Source organism: Hippoglossus stenolepis, chromosome 23 (genome assembly GCF_022539355.2).
Source record: "Hippoglossus stenolepis isolate QCI-W04-F060 chromosome 23, HSTE1.2, whole genome shotgun sequence".
Lineage (NCBI taxonomy): Eukaryota > Metazoa > Chordata > Actinopteri > Pleuronectiformes > Pleuronectidae > Hippoglossus > Hippoglossus stenolepis.
In genome coordinates this window covers 12,522,417-12,538,913 of record NC_061505.1, presented here as the reverse complement: position 1 = coordinate 12,538,913, position 16,497 = coordinate 12,522,417, and the positions used below count along the sequence as shown (strand labels likewise).

The following is a 16,497-nucleotide window of genomic DNA, read 5'->3' as shown; positions in this document are numbered from 1 at the left end:
TTTAGGTGGATAATAGAAAGAGGAGTACTTACAAGTTCTTATCTCCCTCTCCGTCTGCAGCTTTCACTCTCCCTTTCTGTCTCCTATCCACCCTCGTCTCAGCCCTGTCGCTGCTCATGTAGATGTGTGCATTGGGGGAAACCTGAGGAGGATCCATTACACTCTGATCAGTCACCCATACTTTCTGTTTTGTGTGTGCAGGCTAAAGTTCATGTAAGTGTGTGCATGTGCATGCTTGTCTGCCCTTTGTCTAATGGAGCCAAATAATTTATCATTTGGATATACTATGCCATAAAAACATCCACACTAGTCAAACCATCTAGGGATGTTTAGGGATATCAAAATCCAGGTGATAACTCAGGAGGGAAAAGGGATGAAACTAAAATATGGGTGGACCTGGTCTAATGTGTGCAGAGTCCATAGTTCTTTCTGCATGCGTAGACGTTAGAGACCAGGGCTCATAAACACACAGCTCTTCTCTAACTAGGTTATAGGATCTTTCCCTTTGTCCATTAGCCTGGTAATGAACCACTGCCCTTTTATGACTTCCCACAGTGGTACACGTTTTACTATCAGTATCTCTCACCAACTGTTTCTTACCCATCAAGCACAGGAGGAAATGTTGGAGAGATTGATCTTCATAACAAAGAAACAGATGATTCGTATTTTCAGACTGTGGCAGTGTATTCTTTCAAGTACAATCTATACAAATACTGCAGATGGCAAAAATCACAAAGAAAACTGTTTTACTGCCATTGTTGAGTGGTACTTTCTACTTCAGAAATGATTTTCGGTGTAAACAGCACACAAAAGAATATATTTAACATCTCAGACATTGTTTCTATGAAAACACTGTTATTATTTCAATGCATTAAGTTACACAAATAAAAATCAATTCAGCTCATATTTCTTCGATTGCATTTTGCTCCAAAGACAGCACATAAAACTTTAAGCATGGCTTAATCACAAGTTGGGGCAAGAGGAAGAGTGTTTTGGGGGGGATGTAGACCAAACAGACCCTTTAAGCTGATGACTACTTCTGCTTCATAGAAATGGATGAGTCATTTGGTCATGTTGGTACCAAAGTGGTACATTGCCATCAAAACCTTGGCAACAAACTCTTCACAACAAAACAACGAAAAACAAGTGCCTTATTTACAGTTCTTCAAGTGATGTTCGACTTTCTTAACCCAGCTGTGGGCACTTTGATTGAATGTACCCTGTGTAGCTGAGTGGCGTTCCACAACCCTTTTGGCATGAGTGCACTACACTGGAGTCAGCAATAAGATGATCGGATCAATAGCAGTTCAGCAGATCGCCTGTGTGTGTGTGTGTGTGTGTGTGTGTGTGTGTGTGTGTGTGTGTGTGCACGAGAATTCTCCCTCCCATCAATCCACAGCTGGATAGCTGCTTATTCTGCCCTAAGACTACATCAACTTCGGCGACCCACCGTGGGAGAGGGGCTCCAAACCAACATCGATACACAGCATGCTGAGACACAGGGAGAATGACTGATTGAATGAAACCCTAGAGTGGTATTTGAGAGCAAAGCCTCTGACAACAACAGCTCAGGCTGTCAGGCTTCCAAACAGACACAAAGCCCCAACACAAAGCTCCAAGGTTAAAAGGAAGGGAGGAAAAAAACAAGAGGACGATTTTGTTTGAATAAATATTATTACTAATAGCTGGGAGGTGAAAAAGGCAGACAAGCTCATATGTCAAACACACCAGTGTTCTGAGGGTTTCAATATTGTCAGCTACAATGTTTGCTCTTTGAATGACTAAACTGTGTTTGCTGTGTGGAGCTGACAGCAGAATTACTGTAAATCCACTGGTAGCCACAAGTGTCTCTTTTGACTGAGGATTTGTCACCACTGATCAATACAGTGATAGAAAAATAATTGACTAGAATCTCTCTTAAATTTTTAGATACTCAAGGGTTAAAGTGTCTTATGTATACACGAATGGTAAATGGGTTGAAATACAAAAAATGTATAAATATTTTCTAGAAAACACAACTTTCTCCAAACATTTCTATGGTAGAATGTCTACTTAAAGATGTATTTACGAATACGGAAAATCTATATCATGTATAGGTGCAGCAATTTAGCAAGCATGCACAAATGTTAAAACCTGTTTGATCAACTGCATTGTTTATTTATGCCCCAAAATGCTGAGTCAGGCAGCCATTTTCTAATTTCCTCTCCCTTCCACTTCAATCATTCTCCTATTGGCTGCACAGCAAAACTTGTGAATGAATTAATCTGGAGAAGGAACCTAAGTGCACACAGCCCCCATTAACAGAGAGCTTGTCAGCTTTGTTTTGTGTTAACATTAGAACAAACTGACAGTTATGTGCACAAAAATTGATAGAAATCTTTGCACTTTTGCACAGAAGTGGTAACGATGGGGGACTCAATCGTGGCTCACACCAAAAGAAGGCCGACTTTTATTTCAGAGCAGGAATCAATATCATTTTCACCCACATTCAAGTTTAGGTCTCCTGCTACACACTGATGAATTAGTAAACATTTATTCAACATGAATTGTGTTTCTATCCAGAGTCCATTAGGCTCAGACTGAGCAAGATCAAATCACAAATATATAATGTGAGGGATTATGGACGACATGTGACTCCCTCTGGTCTCTGTCCTTTTCCTTCTTTAAGTAACTGACTGAAGCAATTCCATTGTGGCTGAAACAATTGCATTCACATGAGACTTACGGTGAAATGAAGATGGGATTTACTGCACAGTCCCATCTAATTGTTGAGTTCAGCGGTGGATTTGGTCCCCCGTCACTTTTTTTTCTTCTTCTGCAGATTATGCTCTTGTATTACCCTATTCAGGGGCAGCCCATGAAGCCCAGGCTAATTTCACCCCTGTTTGGTGTGCAAATGTCTGGTGGCGGAACAATGAATTTCCAGTACCTGTGCCAAAGATGAAAAATCAGACGTAAAGAATGCATCACTAATCCTGCCTCTACTCTATGATTTAATCCCACAGGAAATAATCCTGCTTTACAGTAAGTCATCTGAGGTAAAGGAACACCACAACAAATGAAGGAGACAATGAGCTGGGGGGTTGCATCTTTAAAAGGTCAAATTTATTTAACGCTCTGAAGAGTGCTCTGACTGCAAATGCACAGTGTATCTGAGAGGAGTTAAGACTGATACTTTGAGGTGCTGATACTTGTGAAAGGAAAATGAGCAAACGGTTCAGAAGCTCTAAACTCTCTTGATTTCATATTATGGGAGAATGGCAATGATCAGAAGACAACGCATGTTGAATCCTTGTGAATCAATCCAGTAATTTATCATTAGCTGCTTTCTGAACTGTAAATTAATTTGCCCTATCTCTACCTGTGAAGCTGCCGCTCAGGTACTGTAGAAGTGCTTAGCCTGGATATTATCCAGTATTTTAAAGAGGGGTTTTGGCTTTAGATCCAGAGTGCACTTTCATAATCCAATACTTATCTTAATAAGACATATAGCTTTCAGCCTTTTTATGCTGTACTTAGCAATTACATCTGCATGTTGAGCACGTCTAAGGCTTATATTTGTCTGGAGCATTAGAATTACATTTCCAGGAATTCAGACGATCAACCTGTACAGTTCTTGCATAAGTGACCATTCCGTTCCTGATATAATGGACACTTGAAGTGCTTGATATATGTACAGACATATGTAAAGCGTTCTTGGGTCCCGTGAAATATAAATGCAAGCCATTGTTATTATTATTATTATTATTATTATTATTATTATTATTATTATTATCCTCCTCTACAAAGAACTCCCTTCTCAGCTAATGGTGACCAAATGGTCTGTCTTCAGCACATATATTCATCCTGAATGACAATAACAGTGACATATCATATATGTTACTATAGATGTTTATCCTGTCCAATTATGCATTGTCACAAAGAAAAATAAAGCACTGTGTCCACTTTGTTTGGTCTCTAAAAATCTGAAGTAGAAATAGTATGTCTTCTTACAGAAATTAAATTCCTTTTCAGGGTATAAATGGAATTACTAAATCCGGATTCAAACAAATGGTTATTTCTCCTGCTCCCAAAAGAGATGGCAGTATCAAATTTCCTTTGAACAGATATAAGGCTAAAATATCATGGTAAACTGCATTACCACAACAATAATCAAGCTGTCTAGAAATACTACTATTACAGCTAAAATAGTGTGTCTCAATACTACTTCACAGCATGATCACATTAGATTGTATCAAAACTAATCAACAGAAGAGTACAAACTATTTTATATTTATCAGGATCATTCGAAAACCAACCATATAAAGCAGCTCCACTTCCAGTGATAGTGTGCAACATTACACATGAAGTTGAATCCAACAACCCAACAATTAAATACTTCATAGATGTATGAAGGAGGAAGTCTCCAACATATCTGGTGAGGGGTGATTTGACAGGGGGCTGGCAGGGTTGTTACGACCACTTTTGTCTACTCTACAGTATTTCATTAGAAAAGTCAAAGAGTGCTGAGAGATCAATACGGCAGAATATCAGAAGCTGTGAGCAGTACAGCTTATAAGCAATGTAAAAATAAGCACATGATCCTCGGAGAGAGAATGCCCGCCTCCCGTGGCTGCTCCGCGGCTAACTAGCTGCCAGAGTCACCCGAGGACTCCCATAGGAGGATCAGATATGAAGCAGAAAGCCAACTAAGGTAACTTAGCTGGTATAGCCCTTGTCGTCATCCTTTGTTGTTGTGCTGCCAGCTAACCAGCATCACAGGGGACTGGCACCGAGAACCGACAGTGGGAGAGCGGTGATGCCCAAGTTCACTCTCAGTGACAGCTAATGCCTTTTGAAAAAGTGGCCACAATGCCACCAAAGGGAACTGGGGGATAGGCAGTGAAAAGTTCAGCCGTCTCATCTCAGTTTACCATCGCTCCCCCTGCACTAATCTGACAGCTGCTGTACGACAGCCTGCCTGGGAAGCCTGTTTCTTTCCGTGCCCTCTCTTCCTCTTTATCTTAACATATAGACTTTCTTTGCCACCCCGTCTTCCTTGCTCTTACATTTCCTCTCTTTTTTGCTGCCTCCGCCCCCCCCCCCTCTCTGTGTCTACTCCCTGCCTGACATCAGATCAATACCATTCCTTCCTCCCTCTGCCAATGAAATAAAGTATAATGACAGCTGACTAGGGGGTTAAGTAGATGGAAAAAAACATTGTTAATTTATTTTTGTCGATAAGCTATGACATGTTGGATGAGGTTTTCTTTTCAAAGAAAGACTCACATCCTCAAGGGAGGACAAGCCTGAAACCTTGTCAAATAAATCTGAGAGTCTATGGTCTGAGTAAGACAGTTATCCTATCCTGACATGGGATAATTAAACATCAGATTAGACAGAATGTTCTGAGTACGCCAAATAATTTACTGGTAAATCATCTACCGTCACCATGCATCCTGACTAGCCCTGCATTAGCTCAGTCACTGCGGTGTCACACACAGCTTATTAAACTGATTGAAAGGTTACCTAAGCTAAGTGGATTGAGTATAGCACCCACTGATTGATCAATTCATGACTTGATTGATTTTAGGGGAGTGGTGCCACTGTTTCCAGTCTGAAAATGCTGATGCAGTGCAGTCTCATACACAAGCAGTCAGACCACACTGATTTGTTCCTTATTGCCTCTGATGAAAAAAGCACCTCAAGTGCACACCCACAGGATGTATTTACATGGGGACCAGCCATTTGCACCGAGAAATATAAATATCAAATTATATCAGCTATGATTATATGATACAAATTATCCATGTCCCTTGCATTCTCCATGTCTCTTGCTTTCTCTTCTTCCCTTCTTTCTTTTCTAGCCCTCAGCCCATCTAAACTATCCAATGAGGGACTGCTAACAGGATGTTGCCTATTAGATCCTGGGATGGTGGAAGTCTTTAACTATGATGTGTCATCAACATGCCGCCTTTATAGCAGCTCGGCAATTGGAATATTCCCTTCCGCTTCTCCAATAGTCGGCTAATTGAAGATGAGGGACTGGTGATTAATTATCCCATCCCAGTGCACTGTTTACGTAGATGATCGCAGCTGATGAGGGGTGATTAAAATTGAACTGCCACTCATATTCAGGCTTGGTGTCAAGCATTGTGCAGATATGTTGATGTCAGCGTTTTTGTAACTCCCTTCACCATTGTTGCCAGTCGTAAAAACACTGCTGTGATTCTGTCACGCCAGTAATATCAGCGGGAATGAAGAGAGGAACTGCCAACATGCTGAGCTGACAGATCATATCGACGTGTTTCACTCAAAAGGAGATGTTGAATCCCGTCTACACAAATGTTGGCATCTGTCTTGTGGCCATATCCAAGTCTAACACAGAAGTACGTCTACTATATGGATTCATTAAATGCATCTGCTCTGGCAGATCCCACCAGGCACTCACATTTTAATGTTTAGTTCAAAAAAACAAAAAGAGATACAAAATTTATAACCAAATCCATTTACATTCCCTATATTATTAAGGCTAAAACCAGACTGCACAGACAGGGACAAGGCTACGTACATCACTGGCGACAGCTTGACCACTGCAGTAAGCACAGAAGATGTATTGTTTAGTTTGCCTTGTGAACACACGTAGTACGCTGTCATTTGCAGCCGAATGATGGGTACACAGAGAGGACAGGTGTTTTGCCAGTCTGCCTGCTCGCTGAAGTGCTTGCTTGTCACAGGAACGTGCACAGCACCTTTACAGATGTTTTTGATGGCCCGGGGGTATGGTTGGATTGCTCCCGGTGCTGCCATTGGCCATTCCAACTATGACAGATGGATCAATGTGATCGGGAGAAAGAGAGTTAAAGATGTTTCACTGTTTTAAGAGAAAAGTAAAACAATTTCCAGGCCATTATGAAACTGCGGCGGGCTGCTACAGTCTAGGTAATTAATGGGAAACCAGGATGATAGCACCCAGCTTACATTATGATCCCCTGCTACATTAGGCCTGACAAGAAAACGTTAGTGGTGTATATTGTGTAAGGACAACTTTCACAGCAGATGCAGATTGTGAGAATACAAAAATTTAATAAATAACACTCTTTCTGAGTTCTGTGTACAGAAGTCTCTCTTTGAGATGATCAAATGACAGTATGCTATTGCACCAGTGGTATACTGTCTTGACTATACTGACTTTTGTCTGTGAATTTGCCCTGATGATCCGTGTCAAATGCAACACATTTCCATACACCAGTTTTGGCGTGTTTTTTCCACAGGCCACAGTGGACCCGTTCCTGCATCCACACTTGCCACCGCCATTTTACAATTGTTGTTGTTATTGTTTACTGTGCCAGTGCTCTGATTCTCTTCAGACTAAACCACTTATAGCCCGAATTAGTCCTGAACGAATCGCATCTCCAGTAACTACAACATACATGATGCCTACCAAAGACACAGTACTGTCAAAAAACAGTGCTATAACTACCGTGAAAAATTGCACAATTTTGGCATCGACCTGGGACCTAAATATCCAAACAAAAACTGTTCTGCAACAACAAAAACTATTAACTTGATCATCCAGCATTTTTTAAAGAATCTTTCAAATCAAAATAGGAAAACAAATATAAAAGATAGTGGAAGGTTTCCTCATCTACATTAGTCAGATCAGTTGGAATAAGGTTCACACCAGGAACACAACTTGGGACTTATTGGATTCTCAGAATCTTCTTCCATCTGCATATTGCAACATGATGGCCAAAACCACAAGTCCGCAGTAGACTGTGGCCTGGCCCTCGTTTTTGGTCATTAGGCATGTGATGAATGTGCCCAGGAACCACACAGGAAGGGACATGACGCCCAAACGGCAGGCAGCCATAATGACTCGCTGCATATCATATAAACAGATCAGTCATTTGCCAAAACAAACAGTGCCAAACTGTGGGTGACGCAACCCAGAGAGGGGAAAGACAGCCTGTGCTTGTTGGTTTGGTTTACTTGGACCCATTATTTGAACATTAACACGGAGCATTTCATTAAAAATACCCTCGGCACATACACAATATATTAAGCCACTGTAGAATAACTACACAGGCTCCCAGCTCCTTCATTACCACTCCCACGCACATTTGCACATATTCATGCAAATGGAGCAGATGTTTACTGTTATGAGCATTTTTTATTTAATTCTGTTGTATTTAGATGTTTGAGCAATAGCCATCAGTCATCTAGCATTCAAAGAGCAACAGAGTAAACTGCACTGAGCTAAACAAAAAGAAAAAGAATGAGAAAAGTAAACTGGTTACATAAGGCTATTTCCCACTTGTATTATGCACATTGCCAATTTGTAAGTGGAAATTTCCAGATAAAAAAAAAAGAAAAACTTGAATCATCATTAAAACATTGTTTGAGAAAACTTACAAAACAATAAAAGCTTCTACTATCAGATCCATAAGGAGTTTTTAAATGAATACAAGCAACAAATTCACATCCTGTTTTCCACATTATGCTTCACCCTTTGAGGCTTGACTCTTAATTGCATGATCTTGTTGCACGTGTTGGGGTTTTCTTTTGATTAATTACTCATCATTCATTTAAAATTTGAATCACATTCAGATGGACACTCAACTACAAAAGGAAAGAAAGAGAGAATAGAGCATAGTCTCTTGTCTTAACTGCTGGATGCAAAACAGTTAAACATAGATGCTGCCTGTGAGAGCTGAAATGCCCCCTAAGCTGCATTTGCCTTGAAATAAGACTGTGTTAAAACAGACTCTGTGGGAGAGGAGATGCACAACAGACAGTCGGAGAAAGCATAGAGAAGAAGAGAGGAAGGATGGAGAGGCTGGTTGTTGAGAGAAAGCCAGAGGGACTGTAAAGCACAGGCTTTTTATTTGAGTATTTGAATATTATTTGAATATCAAATGATAGCAATTTTCTCCGCCCGTCTCTCCAGCAGGACTCACTAGCACTGAGTGCTTTCGTGGAAGTAACAGTTACCACAGTGAATTTAAGCTCCATTTTACATGTCCCCACTGACAATCAGCTCCAATCTCCTGCCTTGCCTTTTTTTCCCCCTTCCTTCACATCTGCTTCCTCTTCCCTTTTGCCTATACTCCTCTTCCTCCTCGGTGCCTCCCCAACTAAGTGTCATAATTCCTTGTTAACACAGCTAAATGAATATGTTGTCATTAAAATGGTACTAGAGGGCTCAAAGCGAGTTAAGCATAACAGCTTTATAGTACAAACAAGATGTGGTGGGGTGTGAGGGTGTTAAGTGAAGATATGTGACATCATGTCCCCCATAATTCCCTTGTGACTTAACTTTCCCCATCATGTTTACCCAACTAAGAGGTTTCCATTCTCTATCCGTATAGGAGCTAATGCAAGTTGCGCATTAATTCACAAAACAATGTTATTTGCAATCCACAGGTTAGATTAGCCCACTCATGTAGGACCATTCCATATGAGTGAGCTTCATTATCACAACCATCCAATTCACACAGCCCAGGAGGATGACCAGCAAGGCGGCCTGTTAGTGCTAAATTATGCACAATGACATCTTACACATGCATTTGTCTGCTATGCTGTAGGGCCTTGAATGCTCAGCGTCCTTAGAGTGGGTGAGTCTGCACTGAAACCCAAACCACAGCGGTGTCTCGACACTGCTCTCGTAAATGCTCCCGACCCAACTATGATTTAATCCTCATTATACACGCCGACATCCTCCGCAGTGCCACCGTCTCAAGCCGCAGTCTACCAAACCGATTGTGGGCCATTACAAGCGAACGTATTACTGCGGCCGCATTGTGTGAGGCTAAAATGTGTCTTAAGCACATTTTGTGTGATCCGCCGCGAGGCTGGAAAGCAAAAAGACAGTCGGTGAAAGCAGCCAATAAGTGAATGCAAAAAGCAGGGGCATGCAAATGCAGATTCCCGAACACATCCAGCAGCACAGAGGAGATGTCTATGGAACAGAAAATGCAGCTGAAAGGAAGTGTGAGGGAATTTGACGGGTGGGCTGCAGTATATTATCTCAGAGTGATGTAATACAGCACACACAATTGATCGGGGAGGCAAAGTGCTGTTTAGCTGATATCCCTGAGTAATGGCAAATTTGCATATATTTTTCCTCAGTCCTCAGGTGGCTATGCTAAACTATGCTAAACTGACAGAAGGCCGATTGAAATAAATGATAGTGCCCCACCGTCTGTGGGCAACCACTATGCCCTGTGTGGAAGCATGAATTGGTGTGAAAATTAAAAAAAAAGGAGGGACAGACTGGAGATTTGTTGCAAACGGATCTGGGCCTACATAACTGCAAAATCTGGGACTGTATTCATACTGTATGTATGGTGGTTCCAACAGAATATCTTTGCTTGTTAATATACAAAGATGTTTTCAGAATCCATATGTGCCCCGTAAGCTCTGACTGATGGACATGGCCGACAGCTGTTAAACATTTACGCAGGGCCTCATGATGAAGCAATCATCCACACATCAAGAGGTCTGACGTAAATCAAGCAGCCAGCCAGACCCATCACACACACACGCACACGCACACGCACACACACACGCACACACACACACACACACACACACACACACACACACACACACACACACACACCCAACCACGCCCAGGATGAGCCAACCTGGTCGAAGAATACTAAAGATGATGAGCATCAAAGCAAAATCATTCTCATGTTCTCCCACAAAAATATACGCCGCCCCACATCTGCACCATCTTTAAAAAGTACGCAAAATTCGACATTCAATTCCCCGTGACCTCCTTTCACAAATAATGAGCAAGCAGTGTTGCGTTGGAACTCAGCATGCCAGTAACATTAGGCCATAAGGCCTGGGCTAATTCAATTATAAAGCCTTCACATACCAATGGGCAGCAGCTCTGCAAGAGGCCCCCTACACTCTGAGACATCCCTTCCCTGTAAACGAGAAAAGACAATGTTTCTTGCCTGCAGGCTAAGATCCATGAATACTCTCGTCCATCCACTCGCACACACAAAAATATGAGCGCTTCTACTTTACGAACACACTGACACACAAAGAGCCCATTAAGGTGAAGCAAACGAAGGCGCAGGCAAACTGCAGTGCAAACACACACCTAAGTAAGAGTTCACGGAGGAAACCAGTGAAGCATACATTCGAGATGATTGACCTTTTAATTTGGCACCGCTGGGCATGTTTTACGTTCAAGATGTCGCTTGTCCAGTCATGACATCACTGATGAGCAACAGCGGCTGAGCCACTAGGTTTGAGGCACTGGAAATGCTCTTCAAACCCTGCCGTGTCCTTTATGGAAACTCCAAATGCAATCTCACCATTTGAACAAAGCAAAACTAAATATTCGGAGAAGAGGTTCAACTCGGTAATTTCTGACTTTCCCAACCTTAATGTAGAAAGGATACTGTTCAATCATTGTCTATCTGCTAGAGCCAAACCAAAACTGTATATTACTGTAATTACTTTAACTGTGCAAAGCACTGACTCAGATAAAAGTCTGACGATTCAGATATAAGTTCAGAGGAAGGCGGAGTTGGAAAATCTATACAGTAACTAGTAGAAGTGCTTTTTGTGATTTCCAGCTTGGGTGTAAAAGGATAGAAATTTGGCTTTCAAATTTGCTATAATACATTTAGGTTGAGGATTTATTAACCAGTTAGATTTAAAAGTAGCTCTTTCTCAGCCTTTGCCTTAAGGAATATGATTATTATTATGGGCAGGGGGTTGTTGATTAATTTAAACTCACATATTTGTCTTTTAGCGACTAAGATTCAATTAAACAATCACACGTCCCAATCCCATGCCCAAATGATGGGGCTGAGAGTGATTATTTAATAGCAGGGAGCATAACACTGCAACACAGTGACATTTAAGTCACAAAGCCACAAAACCACTATGCTCAGTCATTGTAAAGCAGCGAATGCACCATTTAAGCAAAGACTTTCAAAATAAGACTTTAACTCATCACAGACACAGACACCCCCTGTTACGAAAAACAAACAAACTGTTGGCCTACAGCAGACAATCACTGATGTTATGACTATAAGAATATGGGTGCCACTTAATAAAAAGGGTCATGTACAGTTGAAACTTACTGTAGTGTCCCTCAGAAATGACGCTACAAGGAATTAGCTGCTTTTCTCGTTTTATTTATAATTCAGTAACTGAACACGGGCTAGTGTAGGCCGTAGCCAATGCCACAAATACAAAAGCCTGTCTGATCATGCGTGTGCTCTCAGCTAGCATCTTATACCACTCTCTCTATTGACAGTCTCGCCTCAAATCATCAGTAAGAAAACCATCAATGCCCCTTCCAGCTTTCTTCCAATCAAAGTAGCAACCACTGACAGGCTTCTCACACATTCGTTGACGCTGTAAACTGCACTAATGTACCTTCTAAACACAGTGATATGAACAACCTATAACACAACAGCATAGTCTGTTACAAGACTTCTAACAACCAAGGTCTGACACTGCTGTATACTCACAAAATGGATGACCGAGCATGCGTACACAGTCCCAGGAAGACGTCTAACCGGGTTAAACATGTAAACATATATTAAAATAGCACGTCTTTTCACGCTGTTGAGCTGAACTAAACATTGCAATCATGGAAGGTGAGGATTGAGCCATCTCGCAAAAAACTGCCTACAATATTTGTAGTTTCCTTGCAGTGCAGGAAAAGGGACAACCGAGAGATGGCTGAACACCATCTCAGCAGAGAGAGACAACCCAGTTCTTATTGCAGCTGCCGTTGACCAAAGATTCAGAAAGCTTACGTTTTTGGCCGCAGAAGATGGCACAAGGGTGCAAGGGACAATTTAATTCCTTTCTATCAAAGAAGCAAAGGAGACTGGGATACATGGCTGCGGCTCAGAGTAACAGCAGAAAAAGGACAATGTCCAGGGGGGAAAAAAATCAGTACTGGATAACCTCCTTCAATCTGACACAGATAGTCTGAGGGAGGCAGAAGATGAAACCCAGGAGGACCTACTGATCCAAATGGTGAGAAATGAAATTCAGATGTACTTTGCAGAGCCTGCAATATCCCAAAAAGAAGACCCTCTCAAGATGGTGGAGGGGAAATGACGGACGTTTTCCCACACTTTCAAAGCTGGCATGATCTTTTCTGTGCATTCCTGCAAAATCCACCCCGTCAGAGCAAATCTTTTCTGCAGCGGGGGGAATATCTGCTCTCAGAAGAGGGCAAGCCTCACACGACACCATGTGGAGATGCTAACTTCCCTCAGTTTGAATGAACAGTGATTGACATGTGGCCTCATGTAGTTGCATCTTGCAAACAGACTGCCACGCACAAAATGCACTTTTCTTTCCATTGAGGGAGTGTAGTTTTGTAGTGTAGTTTGAAGTGTAGTTTTGTTTGTTTGTTGCTTTTATTGCTGCTAGATTTCCTGTCCTTTGTTTACAGAAAAAATGGATACTTGATTTTTTATTTATTTTTTACATCAGCACTTGCCTTTGCTTGGTTTTAAAATGGACAAAAAGCAAAGTTTGATAAGACATTTTTAAATTAAGTATTTATCTTTATTGTTAGTCATCACATACCAAAAACAACCTCGAGCTCCATTTAAAAGCTGATGGCTAAATAAGAGCCATTGAGTAATTGTGTGATTAATCCAATTAGTCAATTCATCCTTTCAAAAATCAATGAATTAATCACCTATCAGAATAGTCGTTAATTAAAGACCTAGTGAGGTAAAGTATTTAAATATAAATGGCCCATTCTAGGGTAAAGAAAAAACACTACTTATTTTCAATTTCTGCCAATAGATCCATTTCAACTCAATCTTAAACACTGGGCCTTTAACTGTACAGGGGTCCAGTCTGCCTGAGCTGAAACCTATCACTCTACCTATGATTCTATATTTAATCATATTAAATGACGCTGTAGTTTTTGCACCACTTCATACACATCACCTGTAAGACCCTAACACTGCTTATACCAGTCTGGTTTAAAAAGAGTTAGAAGAAACAGGTAAAAACGACTTTCCTCTTCAACATGACACTAACTGCGTCACTGCGCTAAAAGCAGCTGAACTTGGTGACTCCGTCGGGAATTTATTTTTAATTTTTATGCAGCTTTAAAAGATGAGATGTGCTAAATTAAGTTTATAGTTTTAGTGAATATTAGAATAGACGACACTCGCCAGGTTGACGTGCAGCACTTTTACATCTTCCAGCTGCGTTAGTGTTTTTTTTTTATATGCGCCATCATCGAGACAATTAAACCAGCAATGTACCTGCTCTGCCAATTAACGCTGCTCTAACACCAAACACTTAATGTTCACCTACACAGAATATGTCCATCTTAAAAACAAAAACTCTCACATTTCTTCTTCTTCTTCATCCTCCTCCTCCATGATTGTCCTCCTCGTTAATTCAGGTGTGTATCCCCCCTCTCAACAGCTGCACCTAATTGCCACACAGCTGTCACCTGTTAATCAGGTGAACCCGGACTGTACCATTTTGGCAGTGTGTGTGTGGTGGGGGGGTGCTGCTCAGTTCAGCCCTCTGCATTTCTCACAGCGGGGGGACAGGCACCAGTTGTTTCTAAAGACCATTGGACTTTTCAAGTAGATTTACATCATATTTCACTTGTGTAAAGGGAAATCAAAAGCAGCTCTACACATTGCAATGTTGTAACATGTTGGTAGCTTCCCAGGTGCTTTTTTTCAGGTGGAATCATCAAAATATGAATCTAACTTCTGGGTTTAAATGAAGTTTGCAGTGGATGGTCATGCTCACAAATAATACAAAATATAAAATGATAATAATAATTTGAGAAATGTGTCTATGATGCTCCCGCTGTGTTATACACTTATTCTCTTTTCATGCAATTCATAGAATCATATCAGAGTCAGTCTTGTCAATTTCATTACATAACATTAACCATTGCATGTTTTAATACAGGGGTAGGCAACATATTCTGGCCCTATTGAGCAATAAAACAATAATAAACTCTCAGTATAATTTAAATCAAGTGATCTGTGAAAAATCTAGACTTTTGCACTTCATCCAGGCTCCTCTTCCTGGCGTGTGATGGGGAGACTGTGACCAACCACAAGGCAGTTCAGAGAGAGGCTGCTCCTATTGGCTGTTGGCAGCTGCATGTGTACGTCCTAGCGGAACATCTTACAGGACAGGTTGCTATTCCAGCATTGGCAACAACTGCCAAAACAACCTAAAAGAGTGATGATAAACGCAATAAATCACACGTGGGACATCTGTCACATACACGTTATGGAAGCCTGTGCATATGCCCATGCTCATCTGGTGGGAGGGGCTCAAGACAGACAGCCTCCTACCCATAATATTGAACGTCCTGGATATTAGACTCTACAAAGAAAGTATGTTTCTCGCGATTCCCACTGCAGCTTTAAGTGCTACATAGAAAAATGAGGAAGGAAATAAATAAATTAGACTGGCTATGTGCTTTGAACTGAACTATGCTAACCAGGGAGAGAAGACAGCAAGGAAGACAGATCTATTAGCAATTTCAGACAGGCATGCAGCCTACAGCTAGCTCTGACATCCCCCCCCCTCTCAGGAGTCAGAGGCTAGGAAAAGGCCCGAAGGATTGAGAAAACTGTGCTCTGCAGTAAGCAGTAACATGTTTAGCATTTAACACTGCGCAGGAAGTAAAGGTCTCTGCCGTGAGAATTAGTTCCTCTTTCTCTGTCTGCGCTCGCTTTCTCCACCTCCCCCCCCCCCGCCTTGGCATGAACGCGGACTATGAGTGATATGTTCCTGCTCACATTGCATCCAGAGGCATATTCCGTGCCGTCTTGGCATCTTGTGACTTATTGTCTCTCCTCCCTTGCTGGCCCTCCTCCCTCTCTATGCTCTCCTCTTAATGGGAATGGATGATAGCTACATTCTCCTCACTCCTCCACATCACTAGCCACAATGGACCAACTGCCCCCGCACCCTGCAGCTCACCATCCCATCCCCAGAGTTCTCGGGCGGCCGATTTGACGCAGCACAGCCAGTGGAGCGTATGAATGAAGGACAGGATGGTTTGGTAGCGATACGCAGACAGAGAAGGCAGACGGAGCAGAAAGAAAATCCTCAGCCCACATGTGGGATTCATCTGGGTTTTATTATTACCATGGGACCTATTTTTTTCCAATCTGTGACTTGGGGCTGAAAAAAAACAAAAAAAACAGCTAAAAGGTAGGTGTAAAAGACTATTTAAGGAGGTATAGAAGAGTTAGGGGAGCACATTCCTGTGGTCATGATTTGTATTCAAAACCCACAAAATATTAACCAAATTGCATATGAGCCCCAGCTTGCAGAACTATTTGGATCTCCCCAGGAAATGTGGCGAGAGGTGAATTCCGCTGCCACCTGTTTCCCTGCCTCCATAAACAAGAGCATTAGCCATTCCCTAGGCCTCAATAAATTCATTACAGCAGCAGGGAGTGGACCAGGGGGGAGACAGATAACCCCTCCGTCCAACTCCGCTGACAGCCAAGGTGA

At 41.7% G+C, this 16,497-nt stretch overlaps 1 long non-coding RNA gene across 1 annotated transcript in view; it reads right to left on the bottom strand.

The window, feature by feature from the left end:
- Positions 1–16,497, bottom strand: part of LOC124851360 — a 78,675-nt gene that overhangs the window by 47,601 nt on the left and 14,577 nt on the right. Inside the window, exon 2 of the long non-coding RNA XR_007032408.1 lies at positions 33–142. This is a non-coding gene — a long non-coding RNA (uncharacterized LOC124851360). The remainder of the gene's footprint in view (positions 1–32; positions 143–16,497) is intronic.